Source organism: Dermacentor andersoni, chromosome 1, assembly GCF_023375885.2.
Source record: "Dermacentor andersoni chromosome 1, qqDerAnde1_hic_scaffold, whole genome shotgun sequence".
Lineage (NCBI taxonomy): Eukaryota > Metazoa > Arthropoda > Arachnida > Ixodida > Ixodidae > Dermacentor > Dermacentor andersoni.
In genome coordinates, this window is record NC_092814.1 from 183,386,621 (window position 1) to 183,405,838 (window position 19,218).

The 19,218-nt window shown below is 46.1% G+C and overlaps 1 long non-coding RNA gene across 1 annotated transcript; it reads right to left on the reverse strand.

Annotated features, from left to right (window-relative positions):
* Positions 1-16,170: 16,170 nt before the first annotated feature.
* Positions 16,171-17,799, reverse strand: LOC140215268 (uncharacterized). Its single transcript, XR_011892226.1, has 2 exons — positions 16,991-17,799; positions 16,171-16,276 (listed from the first exon to the last, which is right to left on the reverse strand). It is a non-coding gene; the product is annotated as an uncharacterized lncRNA (long non-coding RNA).
* Positions 17,800-19,218: the final 1,419 nt, after the last annotated feature.

Genomic DNA, 19,218 nt, shown 5'->3' on the forward strand with positions numbered 1-19,218 from the left:
CTTTTTTCCCTTAGTCCGAGTCGCCAGACGCTATATCAGCTTGTCGTTGGAAGTAGGCATGCGCGTTTACATTGCTTGTTCGTTCGCGCTCGAATTTCGCAATGAGGTCGCATTCTTTCTTCTTGCATTTTTCACAGAGTGTTCAATTAGTATTTCTGCTTGCCACGGTTCATGCGAAAAAGACACCTCCTACCCAGTCAAACCGAACCACCTGCGAACGAACCAGTTTAAAAGCAATTCAAAGCGTTTTACCAATGCGGAGAAACAAAAAAATGCCGCCTTTTAGCGAAACGTGAGTTGAAACCAAGCAGCAACACGAGCAAACTCATTAAAAAAGAATTTAAAAAAAGTCCAGAGTTGCAATCTGGTGCTTCTGCAGTGTGCATAAGCTGTGGCAGCATGCAAAATGCTTGTTATTATTGAAGTTATGCACTTTGTGCAATGTATTTTATGCTGTCTAACAAAAAGAAAAAAGAAATACGTGGAGCCAAAGTTCAGTTGGCAACTAAAGCCGGTCCGATGCATTGCCGGCTTGCCGCACCGACGAGCGTTTGGCGCGCTCGGCGTTCAGTCGTGCTCTGACGGAGGCCCAGCCCGTGCGGCCGGCCGCGTGCCGATGTAGCTGGAAGGAGACGTCGGGCCGACTGTTTTCGGAAGTCGGGTGGCCACTGAAGCCGGCTGCCGACTATTTCCCAACAATCGACCAATCATCGGCAGTCGGCTAGGGTTGCTTGGGTAGTAAGCATATGAAAAAAAATTGCCGCTCTCCACGCTTGTAATGCTTGACTGCAATACTTTTGCGTATGCTTCACCAAGTAACATTTCTGTACAGAGGCGAACCTAACTTTCGGGAACCGGCATTATGCAACGCACCGTGCTTTCCAAGCTTCGAAGCCAATCGCGAGGACCACAAAGGCGGAGTCCGTGCCATTGCTCACAGCAGCAAATTCTTTCAATAAAAAACACGGCACCCAACGGCAAGAAGCTTCATAGCAAACGTCGAAGCAGCTAGGCCTAGCGTTGCCGCAGTGGTACAGTGTGGTACAGTGGTACACTGTAGCAGTGGTGGCTATGGCTGCCAGCGGATCTGCGTGACAGAGCGCCGGCAGCGCCGGTTCGAGGTGGCGAGGTAATCAAAATGGCAGCGGTGGTGGCTTTGATTAATGCCGTTTCGGACCTGCGGCCATGGCAAAACGCCCGGAAAATCGGACGACGAAGAGTTCTTGCATCCGAAATTTCAGACGTTCTGGTACCTTGAATCTATGGGGTTCGTGGTGGTGCCGCGAAGCCATCCAAATTATCGGGAATCCGGAAAGTCGGTCGTTGACTGTACACTGGCAACTCCTCCAGCCGACAACAGGGCGTCAAAGACGATTCATTACGATTAGTCTGTTACTCGATCGTGCCAGCATTACCGCGACTTTCAACCATTTCAATAAAATTACAGCTAATTTTCCCTGATGGAGGCACAAATTCTCCGAGTTTTCCCGTCAGCGCCACCGTGTCAGTTGCGCGAAACATCGAGGCGGCCACTGCTACGGAGGCATGCTTTTGCAGCGCTCGTTTGAAACCTGTCGGACGTTCTAAATTGCGGTTTTAAGGCAATCGAAAACATCGAGGCCCATTTTGGACCACCGACGCTTGAGAAAGGACGTTAAAGTTACGACTACAACCGTGTATATCGTGTCAAAGAAGTAAACAGCACGGACATCATAGCGAGGTGCTTAAATTAAATTATGGTGTTTTAGGTGCCAAAGCCACGATCTAATTAGGAGGTACGTCGTGGTGGGGGACTCCGTAATAATTTGGACCGCCTGGGCTTCATTAACGTAGGCCTAAATCTAATTACACGGGTGTTTTGGTATTTCGACCCCATTTAACTACAGCCGCCGTGGCCGGGATTTGATCCCGCGACGTCGTGCATAGCAGCCCAACATCATAGCCACTAAGCAACCACCGCAGGTCGCGAAGTATTTGTCACAACAAAGCAAGCTTGCTTACGATGTCGAACTCAAAGTGAGTTAACAAATCACTATTTTATGGCACCTAAGTGGGAAAATATGGCCATGTACGTCTTTCAGCTGTCATTTGTCGCGTCATTATTTGGAGTGTGCCTTGCACCTCACAAATAGAGGTATTGGCGAATTGGTAGGTAAGTGCTTTTTTCTCCGGTGACAAAGTGCCTCGGGCATATTCTCGTATTGTCGTTCGGGCTCGAATGTGAGAGAGCATTACCGCTGAAGCATCATACAGAGCAATCAGCTGAAACAAAAGAATGTGAAAACTGGACAAATATGCGCTATAGCGTGCGCGAGAGAAATGCTAATTTTCGAATACTCGACGTGTGCTACAGTGTACTCCAACCTTAGTTCTGTTGTTCTAAGCGCAAGAAAACATCGGCACGAATGAGCGCGGTTCCAGTATACGCGTCTTGATCTTGGCGCAGGAAGAAGCACAGTGCGTGTAAAGCTCCAGCACGAAGCGCTTACGAAGCTAGATTTGACACGTAACAACCACTGCGCGTTTGTTTTGGAGCAAGACGAACTAAACAACTATCTAAACTGATTTACAATAGCGCGAATAAGTTCACGCGTTTTTATGCAGTTGACATTTTATTGTGTGTTTTGACAGATGCCGCTACTGGTTCCTTTTTATATTTTTTTCTTCTTGTTTTTCATTCACGTCTTAGTTCGTTTAACAGAAATTCTCAACACCGACACGAACCGAACCGCGACGATCCACTTCAGCCGCCGGGTGGCTTCCCCAGGTTTTGAAGGGAAGCGGTATCAGATTCCCTTCATTGATGCCGACTTCCCAATTTGATGCCGACAATCCCCTCCGCGGAATCCTTAACGCAACAGTATCTGCGCTTGTTCTTTTTGTTCACACTTCTCACGGAGGAGCTGCCAAGAGGCCGCGGTGAAACCATTGGAAAACTGGAAAAGCAGGCTTTTCCATTTGGTGTCATCTCACCATTGTCCGTGGTGCCTGAGCGCACCACGGACAATGGTGAGATGACAGTGAGGGCTTACCCGCGGGTGCTCACCGCCGCTGCTAGGTGGCGCGACATGTACAGGCAAACTTCATTGCAGGGTGCCCATACACCCTGACATAGCATTATCCTGAACATAGCCTCCTAGGCTATGCTATGACATAGGCTCCTATGACATAGGCTCCTATGACATAGGCTGTATATGCCCTGAACCACATGTTTTTTCTTTTTTTTTATGAAGGAGAATCCACCGCGAATTTCAATTCTGGATGTATTGTACTACATTTTGCATAGGTCACTAAAGCACCATCTTTTGGGGGTCCATAGCTTTAATTTATAAATTCAGAGCGGGCATGCATAGCAAGTCTACTGGTGCTGGCATGAATTGATGCAAGCCACAAGCAAGTAACTCTATATGGTTCGTTGATATACTGCCATAATATCCTCGGTTGCAGAGTTCAATATAGTTGTGTTCAACTTCATTTTTAGTAGAATGTTTACTTATGCCGTAACTATAAAGCTTTAAAATGATGCATATCTCACGCACTGTGAGAATCAATGTAAGTGAATAGCTTTCTGTGCTGTTTGCTTTTATTGACGATAATTAGTGGCGATTTTGATGGCGATTGTTTAATTTCTTCAATGTTAATTTTGTCCAATGCAAGAGCGGTGAGTTCATGTTAAACGTTACCTTGCGTGCACCACTGCTGATTGTCTGCATCGTACACAAAACACAAAGAGAGAAGTGTTTGCTTGAGGCGTTGCTGTGCGCCATATTTCATAACCTCCGAGAGGGTTGAGCATTGTCATTGCCTCACATGGCACATCGCATCGTGGCAGGAGCATTAAACTTGAATTGGATTATGGGGCTATATGTGCCAAAACCACAATATTATGAGGCATTCCGTATAGTGGCACACTCCGGATTAATTTTGGCACCGTAGTGTTCTTTAACGTGTCCCTAAATGAAAGTGCTCGAGCGTTTTAATTTTGCCCCCGTCGAAATACGGCTGTCTCTGTCAAATCCGCGACCTTCAGCAACCCGATAGCTGCAAAGCTATCGTGGCGGGCACAGTGTTGATTCGACGTGCAACCACTTCCGTTGTGCTGCCTAGACCCTGCGGTGCGCTAGAGGCCATGCGGCCGGCCTTAATGGGGCTCTGCTTCTGCACGCCCTGCGTATGTGCATGGTGCATGGTTTTGTTTTTCAGAAATACCAGAAATTAACGCACCCTACCATACCTTGAACTTTAGTTTATCCACCGTTTCTTCGCCTTCTCACTTTTTCGTTTCTCACTTCTCACGTTTCTTCGCCCCCCCCCCCCCCCCCCCTTGTATTTGTATGGGAACTGCGAGCGAAAAGTGGCAATGCCTCCTCTCTTCTATTTTATTTAGCGTCCCTCCGGACTTGCAAGTTGGTAGAAGGGTATACGTAAGTGCTTGCAGGGGGTCATAGATAATTACAGCTATTAAAAGGCTAGTGTGGCGAGACCCGGGAGCTTCAGAGGGCATTGTGCACATTCGACGCAATGAGGTCCGAAACTTTTCTTCTCTGTCACGCTCCTTCCGCGTATATACAAGCACGACGCGCGGCGCTACGTATGGACCAACCATACAGTTGCGACTTCAGCTTATGCAACCGTAACTTATACCGGGAAGCTTTTTTCTTTCTTTCCCCCGCATGGCCGGTGCCGGATGGAAGGTAGGAGCGTCGTCTTTGAAACGGGGTGATGTCAGTTGTCACCATGCTCAGCTTTTTATTTTTTTTAACTGTGTTGTAAGTTATTAAAATTCGCCATTTTCTTTAGATACGACTTCCTACACTTTTAAACTTATGTCACCTCTCTGCTTTTGAGCCACCAATCCTCCAATCGCTTTTTGCTAATTTCCACCGCATATTTAGATGACTATTGTTATCTCTGAACCCTAGGGCCTCAGGAAGCATGACTGTGCCCGCATCGACATTGGGATGGATACCATCACATTTTAGTATGAGGTGTTCTATTGTTTCTACAGATTTACCACACACAGTACATATGTCTTCTTCTTCGTTAAATTTCTTTTTATAGCTCCGCGTTCTAAGACATCCTGACCTAGCTTCAAAGAGTAGGGCACTGCCTCTTGAGTTATCATAAAACGCTTCCTTCCTGATGTGCTGTTTCCTGTATCGATATAGTTCAACACTATGCTTCTTTTCCATTGCATTCATCCAATTTTTACCTTCCGCGTTTTTAACCTGTCGTTTAATGCTCTGTATTTCTTTGTCCTCGTGTCTGGCATACTTACTGGTTAGCTTCCTAGTTCTTTTCCGTCATTGTGAGCCAACGCTCTTTCTGTATAGGTATTTAAGTACCTTAGCTGCCACCTGTTATCGTCCAATTTCCTCAGGCATTTTTCATATAGGATTTTACTTTGAGCTTCCCGTGCTTCGAACGATGCCCAGCCCATATCCCCCTGTACCTCTTCGTTTGTGGTTTTCCCGTGGGCACCTAGTGCTAATCTTCCAACAGCTCTCTGATTTACTTCTACTCTCGACTGAACCTCTGCCCTTAAACACAGGACCGCATTCCCGAAAGTAAGCCCCTGCACCATTACTCCCTTCCAAATACCTCTCAGTACCTCATACCTGTTGTACCCCCACAATGCCCTATGTTTCATTATCCCGGCATCTCTTCGTCCTTTTGCTATGAGAGCTAGACTGTTCGTGCTTTTCCGTGTACATCTGCCCATTGTTTATCCATACCCCAAGATATTTGTATTCGGCCACTCGGGGTATTTCATGGCTTTGTACTGTAAGCTCCTGATCAGTTGAATCGTTGAAAAACATCCCACCGGACTTAGCTGCAGTAAAACTGAAACCTAAACTGTCTCCTTCGTCTCCACAGTAATTAGCCAGAGTTTGGAAATCTTCCTGGCTATCTGCTAACAGTACAATATCGTCTGCATACATTAAACCCGGTAGTCGTTGCTCAACAACATTTCCGCCTAATCTGTACGACAGATTGTACCCTAGATTGCTTCCTTGTAGCCTTCTTTCCATACTTATCATATAAAGCATGAACAGCAGCGGTGATAGAGGACAACCTTGCCTTAATCCTTTGTGTACCTCGACAGTTGTCGTACTCTTAATTCCTTCCCATGTTATTTCAACATTATTTTCTCGATATATTTCCTGTAGAAAATCAATTACCTCATGACCGATACCTTCATCTTTAATATGTTCCACAGGAGTTCCCTGTTCACGTTGTCGTATACAGCCGATGGATGGATGGATGGATGGATGGATGGATGGATGGATGGATGGATGGATGGATGGATGGATGGATGAGGCTCAACCATTTGAATCGGGCGGCGGCGGTGCGCGCCACCTTGAATGGTACTATATTGCTCAAATAATATTGCGCAACAAAAAAAACGACACGGACGTAAGAGAGGACGACACACCACCAACTTGCCCGGAGTGCTGCTCTCACTGGTACTATATGCATGCATACCTATGTATTTACTCCTTTACTTTTGCGTTGATATTATCCACCAATAAGATAGCCTCCGTTTAGTCATTTCTGCCTGTTCAAAGTTTATTTTACTGTCACTGTCTTTAAAACCCAAAGCTTTGAATAGTTCCCCGTTACATTCAACTGCAGGGTGAAGTTGTTTACAAGCAAGTATCAGGTGTTCAACCGTTTCCTCCTCCTCTCCACACGCCCCGCACCACAAGTCTATCTCCTGGTATCTGGCTCGGTACGTTCTAGTCCGCAGTACACCTGTCCTGGCCTCAAACAACAATGAGCTTCCCTTAGAGTTATCGTAAATATTTTCTTTGGCTATTTCCTGCTTAAACGTACTGTATGTCTCTAATGCTGATTTGGTTTGCATCGCTGTTTTCCACATACCCCTCTATGTCTCCTTAACCTTTTTCTTGACGGATCATTCCTTACCTGTCCCCCCACTGCTGCCCAAGTATTTGCTTGACAATTTTCTAGATCGCTTCCTCCACCTTGTGTCAACATTCCTCGTGTATAAGTAACTGAAAACCTTCCTAGCCCACCGCATTTCCTCCTTTTTTCTGAATCGCTCCTCAAATGCTATCTTGCTACTAACCTCTGCCCTCGAAAGACCATCCCAGCTAGGTCCCCCTGCATCCCAAGATTTGGTGTCTTGCCATGTGCACCCAGAGCGAGCCTACACACACCACGTTGCCTAGTTTCCAACTGTGCTCGGGTCTCTGCTCTCATACATAGAACTGCACTGGCAAAAGTCATGCCCGGAACCATTACCCCCTTCCATATCCCTCGTACTACCTCGTACCTATTGTAGTTCCACAGTGCCCTACTCTTCATAATCGCTGCACTTCTGTTACCTTTAGTCGTTACATATTTTTCGTACTCTGGCAGATACTCAATTCCATTATTTATCCACACCCCAAGATGTACTTATCGACTATCTGAAGCGTGGCCTCCGGTATCTTATGCTCGGCGCAAATTTATCATTAAAAATCATGACTGCTGATTTTTGTTTGCTTAACTTCAAGCCTAATATGTCTCCTTCTGTACCACATATGTCCATCAATCCCTACAGACCTTCTGTATTTTTAGCCATTAATACAATATCATCCGCATACATCAGTCCTGGCAATGACTATTCAATCAATTTTCCTTGTTTGAAAAATGATAGGTTGAAGCCGAGTCCGCTTTGCTGTATTTTGGACTCTGAACCTTGTAGGTACAGCATAAACATCAGAGGTGACAATGTACACCCCTGCCTAAGCCCCCGCCGAATCATTACAGGCTCCGAAACCTGCTTTTCCCATTGTATAATCACCCGGTTACATTGATAGATATCTTTTAAGAAATTCGTTACTCCATCTTGCACTCCTAAAGTTTCCAGAATGCCCCACAAGCCCTTTTGAAGTACACTGTCATAGGCTCTCTTGATATCCAAAAAAGCCAGCCATATGGGTCTGCGTTCCTTTTCAGCTATTTAAATGCACTGTGTCAGTGAGAACAGATTGTCTTCTAGCCTCCTATGCTTCCGGAACCCATTTTGTAGCTCTCCAAGCACCCCCTCGTTCTCTACCCATGCCTGCAGTCTGTCCTTTATAATCTGCATTACCACCCTGTAAACCACTGACGTCACTGTTATAGGCCGGTAGTTATGTAAGCTTTGTCCCCCTTTCTCTTATATATCATTCTCATCCTACTTAGCCTCCATTCGTTATATAGGTACTTTACCATCCATTAGCATTTTGCTCTCCACCTCCCTTAATGCTTTCTTAGATTTCGGGCCCAATTTCTTTATTAACATAATTGGAATACCATCCGGGCCTGCTGATGTGCTACTTGGTACTCTCTTCTCGGCGCTTTCCTACTCTCTTTGTCCAAGCGAAGCAGTGGATTGACCGGGCTATCCCTCTCCGACATACTGCATGTACCATTTCTCTGTTCTGTAAAATTTTCCCTCATCATGGTTCCTATATGCTCCATTTCCTCCTCTCCTTTTAACCGAGTACCTTGAGCTGTTACTATATACCTCTGCTCTAGGCTTGTCCTATTACCCAAGGAGTTCAGATGTAGCCAGAATTTCCCAGCTGCCCGTTTATCTTTGTTATTGCTTACTTCTGACAGCCATTGGGACCCTTTTGTCTTAATTTTCTCGTTGATCGAATAGGATGCTTCCCTTCTGCATTTTATGTAGTTTACCCATTTTCTCTCTACTTCTGCTTCAGGTTCTCCCTTACTTTTGGAATACCTGTTTCCTGGAGGCTTTCCGACGTTTCTTTATGGCCTTCTTAACCTCTTCATCCCACCAGCTCTTGAGTTTTCGTATCACTTGCCCTGTTCTCCTGACTCGCACCTTACCTAGCTCACGCTCAAATAGTCTCGTTAATTTTAGGTAAGTCCAATCAGTTTCAGTACCCTCTGATATTTCCTCTTCAATTTGTTTGGCCGCTATTTCCACTTGCTCTTCTGAGTAAAAAATCCCATCTGGCTGTTCCTCACCCTTCGTTCGTGCTTTAGTTTCCCTCTTAAAACTAAACTTGATACGTTTGTGGTCGCTACCTATACTTCTGGAGCCCTGTTCATCTATAATCATGGTTCCAAATCTATCGTACATCCTATGTGACATTAACACATAATCTATTGCCGCGTGTCGACCCCCTACCTCCCACGTTATGATCCCGTCACACTTCTCAGTAGAGTTACAGACAACTAACTTATGCCTCTCACACATATCCAGCAGCATGTTACCTGTGAAGTCTGTGTACCCATCCATATCTTCAACATGCGCATTCATGTCTCCTAAAACAATTATTTCACATCCTTTTCCTAGCTGATTGATGTCCGCTGCTATACAGTCCAACATTTTTTTTGTTTTCCTCTTTAGCATTTGATCCTGTCCAAAGGTATACAAAGCCTAGAAATGTTTTCTCCCCCGCTACTTTTCCTTTTAGACATAAGTGCTCCTTGCATTCCTGTTTGACCTTTTGCCAATTCGTATTTTTATGAATGAGTGCTCCAAATTCCCCCGCCCTTTCTGCTACCCTGCACTCTGTTACAGTATTTCCATGCATAATCAGGGTTACAAGGCAGTTGTTCCATGTCCCTCAGATGTGTCTCTACAAACCCATAAACCATTAAGTTCTCCTGCATTAGTTGCTCTTCGATTTCCTCCCATTTTAGCCTATTTCTGCCACCTTGCATGTTAATAAACCCTATGTCTGACTTAATTTGGCTCTGGTGCTTACTCCTGTTGCCTCTCCTACAGTACCGATGCTTGTTTGTTTGTAGCTCTTGCCTCGAATCGTCCACGCCTACACTGGTTCCTTCAGGGCTCTGGGTCCCCCTAAAAAAGCTTTTGTCTGGCGACCCATCCTGCCCCCTAACCTTTTGCCAGTAGCACCACTGTAGTAAATGCCATCCTGCACAAAAGCCCGGGAGCCGGCTCCGTACACGTCCCTGTTGACCTCAATCACGCTGTACGCGAGTCGTCGGCTCAGACTCCTAATGACCCGATTGGTCTCAACCACCCTCCTTTCTGTCAGGTCAGTCTGGCCCTGGACCTATGGGATAGTGCATATGGTCACATGCACCCTCCCGGAGGCCTCTCTAAGCTTACGCAGCCCAGTCTCAATGTGTTTCTCAAGGTCCTGGCTTCTCCCCTTAAGCATGTCATTGAGCCCAACATGCATAATGACCAAGCTGTCGCCCTCCGTGCTGTCCCCTACAACTTCCCGCGCCTTGGTCATCGCTTCCGCCATGCCCTTCCCCGCTTGCGCCTCCACCTGCACTCGCCTGTCCGCCTTCACGCATTCAGCCCTCCCCACGTTGGAGTCCCCTATCACCAGGACCCCTCTGCGTGCGAACCGTTCGCCGCCAGCCTGTGTCTGCTGCCGCTCTCTTTGCGTCCGCTCGCGCCCCTGTGGCTGCAGCGTCGCCTCACTCGGGGTGTGTTGCGCTGCTTCGCTATAACTACGCCGATTCACCGGCAGCGAGCCCACGACCGCTTGCTCCAATATGCGAGGATGGATGGATGTTATGAGCGTCTCCTTTGGAACGGGGGTTGGGTTGCGCCACCAAGCTCTTGCTATTATACTGCCTAATGTCCTACCTAAGTTAAAGAATTAAAAAAAAAAGAAAAAAAATGAACTCTATGAACTCCCACACCCAAATTTTCTGATCCCCTATTGCGAACTGTGCTTTTGTACGTCTCCGTTTTTGGTCGTTTCCCTACTTTTATTACACCAATCCTCCAATCGCCTCGTACTAATCCCTATTGCGGACATGTTTACTTTTCCACTGCTCTCGCTGAACCCGAGAGCTTCAAGGAGGCCAGTGGTGCCTAAATCGACCGCTGGGTAGACGTCTTCACATTCTAAAAAACATGCTCCATAGTTTCCCTAGCTTTACCACAGCAAGCACATGCTTCTTCTTGCTTCTTATATCTCGCTTTATAGGTGCGTGTTCTAAGGCTTCCCGATCTCGCTTCGAAAAGTAATGAGCTTCCCGTTGAGTTATCATAAATTATTTTTTTCCTGATTTCGTTTTTTTCCTCTTCAGTAGTTTCTCATGGCAGGTTTATTTTCCATTGACGCTACCCATCAGATTATTTCGGCATCTCTGACTTTCCGCTTGACGATCTTTGTTGCTGTGTTGCCCACCCTACAGGCCGCATACTTGCTGGTAAGCTTCCTAGTCCTTTTCCTCCGCTGTGAATCTATGTTTTTTCCTGTACAGATACCTCAACGCTCTCCCAGCCCATTTACTTTCTTCCATATTCCTCACTCGTTCTTCGTACTCAATTTTAATGCGAGCTGCCCTCACTTCAAAACTAGTCCAGACCATAACACCCTGCACAGCTTCATTTGTAGTCTTCCCGTGAGCGCCCAATACGAGGCGACCTACTGACCTTTGGTTCACATCGAGTCCTGATTGTACCCCTGATTTAAAGCGAACAACCACATTTCCAAAAGTAAGACCTGGAACCATTACACCTTTCCACATACCTCGGAGCACTCGTACCTATTGTACCCCCATAGCGCTCAGTGCTTCATTATGGCTGCATTTCTCTTCCCCTTCACTGTTATTGTATTTTCCTGTGTTTCCATATATCTATTGCCTTCGTTCATCCATATACCAAGGTATTTATATTCTGTTACCCGAGGTATTTCCTGGCCCTGTATCGCCACTGTCTGTTCACTGTTTTCATTGAATACCATAACACCTGATTTTTTAACATTAAATTTCAAACCTAAATTGTTGCCTTCCTGTCCACAAATATTAGCCAGACGTTGCAAATCACTTTGCTTGTTAGCTAGCAACACAATATCGTCCGCATAAGATAAACCTGGAAGCTGCTGCTCTACTACTGTAACCGCCTGTTTGTATGAGATTGAACCCGATAGTGCTTCCTTCTAGCGCCGTCTCCATCCTCACCATGTACATCATATACAGCAATGGGGATAAAGGGCACCCCTGCCTCAGTCCCTTGTTTATATCATCTTTCTCCTCGCTCCTCCTCCCTTCCCATTGAACGCAAGCGGTATTTTCTAGGTAAACCTCTCCAAAAGCTGTAGACAATCGTCATCTAAGCCTTCCCCTTCCAGAATATCCCACAAAATGTTGCGGTCTACGTAGTCATAGGCTCCTGTAATGTCTAAAAAGGCCACTTATAACGGTCTGCTTTCTACTTTTGATATTTCAATACACTGAGTAAGAACAGATAAGTTATCATCCAAACGTCTACCTATTCTGAAGCCATTCTGAAGTTCTCCCAATATGCCATTATTCTCTGCCCATGCTTGAAGCTTTAATTTGATTGCCTGCATTGCTAGCCTGTACATACCAATGTAATGGTCAACGGTCTATACGAGTGAATTCTATCTTTCTCCCCCTTACCTTTATAAATTAAATTCATTTTACTTTGTCGCCAACTGTCTGGTATTCGTCTATCTTTTAAAGTTTTTTCCACTGCTTTCACCAGAGCTTCCTTACTTTTAGGTCCTAGTTCATTAATCAGCCTAACGGGAACCTCGTCTAGCCCTGTGCCTGTGCGTTTAGGAATTTTTTCTTCGGCTTTCTTCCAGTTGAAATTTGTTAGTACCAGCTCCTTTTCCACCTGGGTCTCTTTCATGCTCTTCTTTTTTTCCAAATACAACCTCGGCATTGCCTTGGAAAGATTCGGCAGTTATTTTTCGGAGGTAATTTATTGCCGCTTCTCCTTCCAGTCTGTTTTCATCTTCGTCTAGGATATGTTGTTGTATTGTTGACTTCCTGCCTAATAATTTCATGTGGTTCCAAAATATTCTAGGTGCGGCCTTCTTTTTCTCACGTATTTCTGACAACCATCGTTCACTTTCACCTTTTATCTTTGCTTGCACCAGTATTTGAACCATAGACTTTTTCTCTCGGTATATTTCCCATTTACTGGCTACTTAATTCTGCGGCAACTGCGCCTTCTTTGCCTGCCTGCGCTCTTGGGATGCTTTCTGTCGTTCGGCGAACGCTTCTCGTGTCTCCCTGTTCCACCAGCTTTTCGGTTTCTTTTTCCCTTTCCAACGAGCATGTTGTTTCTCTTTCCGTATTTCTGTCGTTATTACACTTAGAAGCTCACCATATTCCCACTGTTTACTTGGCCATTTGCCAAGTTCTTCCTCAACTCTTGTGACTATATTTGCTATTTGTTCAGCGTTCAAATTTGGACTGGCCATTTTTCGCTCCTTGCTCTCTTTCCCAACTACATATCCCATTTTCAATATGATGCGTTTATGGTCACTCCCTTTGCTGCTAAACCCTTCCTCATCGATGACCATTTCTCACAACTTATCATGAATTCCTTCTGTCATCAGACAGTAATCAATGGTCGATTGCCGGTTTCCCACTTTCCACGTGATCTGCCCTTCACACTTAGGCCCTGTATTCACGACAACGAGGTTATGTTGCTCACAAAGGTCTAGCATTGACTTCCGGTTGTTGTCAGTATAGCCATCTAAATCCTGTATGTGGGCATTCATGTCACCTAATAGGATCATTTCAGCACCGTTCCCGAAACCCTTAATATCAGCGCTTATGCATTCCACAAAATCTTTATTCTTCTCTGTGCAATTATTTCCGGTCCACAAATACGTAACACCCAGCCAAGTTTTTTCCCCACTCGTTGTACCTGATACCCAAAGATGCTCTTGACATATTGAATTTACTCTTTTCCATTTGGCTCCCTGATGGATGAGCATTCCGACTCCCCCTCCATTTCTTTACGACTTAGTTTTGTTGCACCCTTCCCAAACATAATTATCTATCACCGGCGGCTCTTCTGAGTCTCTAAGGTGCGTTTCTGTCACCGCATACACTCCTATTTGTTCTCTATTTAACTGCTCCCCAATCTTTGCCCACTTTTCCTTTCTTCTGCCGCCCTGTATGTTTATGTAGCCTATTGCATGGCGAGCTCTCTTTCTTGCTTTCCTCCCTTTTCTGTTATCGACGGCGATGCTCTTCTGAGGGGGACCTTCTTCATTACTACCTACTCTGGCCTCCTGAGGGCCCGTGGGCCCCCTAAAAGAGCAACAGCGCGACCACCATGCCGCCAGCCCCCTTCTCGTGCCAGCCTGTAATTGAAGTGGATCCCGTCTCGTTTAAAACCTCCACACCTTCTCACTTCCCTGTTTATTTCGACAACCTCGAACCCTTTCTCTCGGCTCATTTTCCATATCGCCTCATTTGCAGCCACTACGGCTCTTTGTACGTGACTGTCACGTACAGGCACCTCCATCGCCGTGCACACCACGATCTGCTGAGGGGATATGGAAAGTCGCGCAAGTCGTCCACCCCCTTCGCCAAGCGTTGGGCTAGTCCTGTCCCTTTCCTGTTTTGGACGTCATTTAGCCCACCTGCTACTATGACAAGGTTGCGCACGTGGGCATATTCCGCGAGCTTTTCTTTTGCTCGCTCCTTGACAGAACCCAGTGTCTGCCCTGGAAATGTCCCTACCGCAACTCTTTTATCGCCTTTCACCCTCTCCACAATTGCTTCTGAGCACCCAGCCAGGTTTGAGTCGCCGGCGATAATCGCGCTTTCACTCTTTCCTATCTCTCCCTACTTCCCTTTGTCCTTTTCCGCGTGATTCGAACTCGACAAGGGGCATTGTCCCCTGTGCCCCTGCTTTTTCCGCGTGGTAGCCTCAAGGTAGGTGCCGCTCTTTCCAGCTAACCCTAGTGTTCCTGTATATGCTCCCGCAGGGAGCCGAGTTGCGCATAGGTCCGGTTTATGATCCAGCCCTGCAGTGAAGCCACTCCTCGCGTGCGCAGGAGGCAAATGCCGCGCGGTCAAGTCAAGTTTATTTACAACATGTACAAAGTACAGTGTTGAAGGCCACCCTGGCAAGAAAGCTGTAAACATACAGCTTGACGAAGCCAGGGGGCCACCACCAGGCAACATCAGCATCGCACACATCCGCAGTGCAAACAATAAGCTTTCGTAAGTAGCTTCAATAATACAACACGTGGTATATATCCACTTCCCTGGGCATGAATAGATCTTCATACATGCATAATCATTCCGAGCGCATTGAAATTCGGGTGAATAACATTAGCGCCAGGGAAATATATACTGTTACACTTTAAAAAATGAACATTATTAAAAGCAATAGTTAAAAGGAAGTTAAACAACAGTAAAGAATGTGCAAGTGCAACTTACAAGAAATGAAATGAATATACATGTGACGAGTACATTCTGAATACGTATGAAAACCAACTAAATTACAAATTTTAAACAGTCAGGTGAAATTTATCAAAGACAAAGATATCGCGGAATAGCATGCGTGATAGAACCGTATCTCCATTTACACACTTCTGCAGTTGATTTAATTGCGCGGGTACGTTGTATGTCAGGGTTTGCATAAAGTAATTCGTTCGATGGTGCCTTATCATCCATTTTTCCGATCCTCTTGTTACACGGGTGCTGGGTCGTTCCATTTGTGTTCCATTTGCTTGTTCGTCTGCTGGTCGCGAGCTACACGCGGCAACTGTACGCAAGCGCTGAGCAAGGTGACACTTTTTAATGCAGGCAAAGCTCGAACGATTGGCGCAGACGGAGAGGCGCCAACCCACCGAAAGTTTTAATTTGTGTGTACATATATACACGCACATATACAAACACACGCACGAATGTACATATAAACAATAGCCCCCCCCCCCTCGATCCCTCGAAATAAAATCCTGACTACGACCGTGGCTCGAACAGCTGAAAAGTTCGCGTGCAAACGCGCATTACCTTGCAACAAAAAGCGGTGCAATGTTTTTCAGCACGTATATGAAGTTTTCTCGCGGAGTCGGAAGACAAGAAATGTTTTCGAGGGTGTTTAAAGAAAACTTCACACACGTGTGGTAGACAATTATGTGAGCACATTTTGGCTGCCGAAACGAGACGAATAATCAATGTCGCCAACAGAACTATCGTGCCTGCAATTATGGCAGTGACCGTTGCCCGTCATTCATCACTAAACGTCGTTCACAGCAACTGCGCGTTTTCTATATATACGGTGCAGGCGCGTAAATTTAAACGCATTTCAAATGTCCACGTGCGCACATCTTATGCAAAGCTTATTTTTACGATTCATACCGCAAACTTAACAGCTGCTTCGTAGCAGCAAATCTGCAAATGGAAGAAGATTGAAGAGGCACGAGCTTCTAGATCAAATTTATTTCGTACAAGGGAATGGATGAGCAATGGCTGGTAGTAGCAGGGGATGAGTGCTGGTTCTTGGAGCCTCGGGGGGAAGAATTCAAAGCCACTGGAAAGGCAAAAAGTTATTAAGAGTAACAACAGGTTATTTTTATTGGACTAATCACATAAGATGACAAACTGGCAAAGTAATTATTCACACATTACAGACTGTAATATGACAGCACATCGTTCTTTATCTCTTCATACTACTCAGGTTAATTTACTATAACACAGCGCTTACTAAACGTACAAAAATAATTTTGCATTCCTCACGTCGACTAAGGCTGATCGAACAAGCGACATATTGCGGGCGGTAAATGCTGAAGCTATCGTAGCTGTCTCATAAGCAGGAGCGCACGGTGTCTTCGCTTACTAAAAAACAATGAAAACCAGCACAGCAATCGACTTTACATGAAAAATCAGAACGCCGACAAATTTAAAAAAAAAGAACGGTGCAGAGAAAAGCCAGGGTGCAGCGGGCAAATTGTACCTGCTGGCATTTACTCTGTTCTGAAGACACTTTTCTGGAGCCGCATAGTCAGAACAATCGTACAAGCAACAAAGCGAATTGAGAGTGTTGGTAAGTTAACATTCTTGGCGTATATGTGCAGCGCGACACAGACGTGCCGTCCTTTCTTTGTACCGCGTCTGTGTCGCGCTGCACATATACACCAAAAATTGCACAACCGAACAACTTCTCATGCCAGGCGTACGCATTTCAGCGTGTACAAGAGTGTTACTCGAGATAAATGCCGCTTTAGTGTAAACAAGCTGAACTCACCTCTGTAAACAAGGCGAACGGACCTCGCATATCCCGGTCCCTTTCGGAGCCGGCCGGTCTCGTCCGTCCGCACGGCACCGCGTAAATAGCTTTGCCACCTTCCGTGCGATTTGCGCAGTTTGGTGCGCTGCAACCCGTCATACTTGAATACAAGTGTCAAAATGATCTGCTTCGTAGCACTTCACCAAAGTCATTAACTTAATATCCTCGAGTACCATACCTGCAACCCGGAGCCGATCGTTGCTACGCACGCTCGCTCGACGGTCCGCTGATTGCAATTTCGGTGGCACTGACAGAAACGAGTCGGCGCCGTTTCCGTAAAGTTGGCTTCGGAGCGCGCAGTTGATCATTTGACGTCATTTTGCGCCACGTGATTGCGCTCGGCGAATAGCGGTGCGAGCGGCGCCGGAAAAGGTATGCGCAACTCTGCTCCCTGCGGGAGCATATACAGGAACACTAGCTAACCCTTCACCACGTTGCCCGCATTTCATATACTTTGCTAGCACTCCCTCTCGTCACGTCGGGGGACTGCGTTCCATTGTCACGCACATTCTCGTTGACAATGGCGGCCCTGTTCAGCTTTTCCTCGGCTGCTTGAAGTCTTTTTTTAACCACCTTCCTTGCATCACGCTCCCTTTTCAGCTCATTTTTGAGCTGTTCCACCTGTTTGACAAGCTCTTCCTGGAAGGCCTCCATTTTCTGCAGCCTAGTATCGACATCACAGTGTGTGCCGGTTGACTCGATTCCCTCTCCATTCTCATCCGTGCCCTCATCTGCCTTGAGGGACCCCCAGCGCACTGCCTGCTTTCTCGGCTTTCTTGCCATGTATTGCACGGATTTTTGTGATGCAAATACTATAATAATATAATAAATCAGAACACTTGCCTTTTAACAAAAACAGATACGCACAGGATTCAAATCCTCAAATATTCGCAAAGCCACTCTCACCACTGTTTCAAAAGCAATCAATGCTGCGGAGACCCAAGATATGACACGCTCATGCACTTGCTCAATCACGTGCCCACGCTCTCACTTTCCTACCAAAACACGCACAGTAAGACCACTAATAGCTATTAGTCTGAACTATTAGTGAACTATTAGTAGTCTATTAGTAGTCTCGACTATTACTAATAGTTATTAGACTCTCTAATAACTCGACGTCCGACTGGGCTCGAGCCGCTGATATGTGAGCGCCATCTGGTGGGGCCTCAAAGGGGCTTCCCTCCTCACGCTCACCGTATTTAATCCCCCGCATGCGCTCGGCTACGCCAATGCTCAACGCAGGAACGTGCGCCCAAGAGCTGCGTTCTAAACGAATTCTCCTTCTCCATATATTAGGTAGGAGCCCCCGAGCTAAAGCTTCCTTCGAACATGTTTTAATTACATCCACTCGCGTGTTCGGCCAACCCTGATGCCATGGAAGTAGCTCAAAGTAGCCTTCCATAGACTGCTGGCAATCACTACCTTAGACTCACGAGGAGCCTTTTCAAAAAGATGGGATGTACCTCAAGAGCACTCAGTCAGGATCCAACAGATACGAATCCACCGAACCTGCAGCAATACCGGTTGTCAATTTGCACCCAGCGGCATTGTCACCTCGCTACCCTTTGTATCAAAACGGCAAGTTGGGCCAGTTGGTTGGGATTCATGGTAAGTTTGTTACAGCGCAACACAAGACAAGGACAAAAGAAGGTATAAAATGACGACACGGCGCTGACTCTCAAGTGATATTTTATTGAAGATATGTCTAACATATCTAACATAACCTTTTGGGGCTGGGCACTTTTTCAAGCTCGTCAGAGATTTTTCCGACAAAATGATCGTCCTGCCGAGCTTCCAGAACCTGTCCGCTGAATGCGATAGTCACAGACACTATGGGGTCCAGGTACACTTTTGTCCGGCGACGGCAGCTTAAGGGCAAACTGGAAAGGTAAATCATGGAGGCTTGCCAGATTAGCGCATATGCAGATTTGAGTATCAAGGGCATCTGATGGACAAGGAATAGTGACAGAGTTTCAGTACACCCCCTTCCCAGCCCTCGCCTTCGGTTTTGTTTTCACTCGTGCTGACCCTGCTGCCACTGGTGTCGGCAAGGTACGATATATGAAAGTTATGGCATTCGCCTCGATACCTTTCTACCCACCTCTTTTTCATGCTTGTGGGTGAATATTTTATGAATAAACCTCGGTGAGCCTATTTCATGTTCACGTCCTGTTCATTTTCCGTAG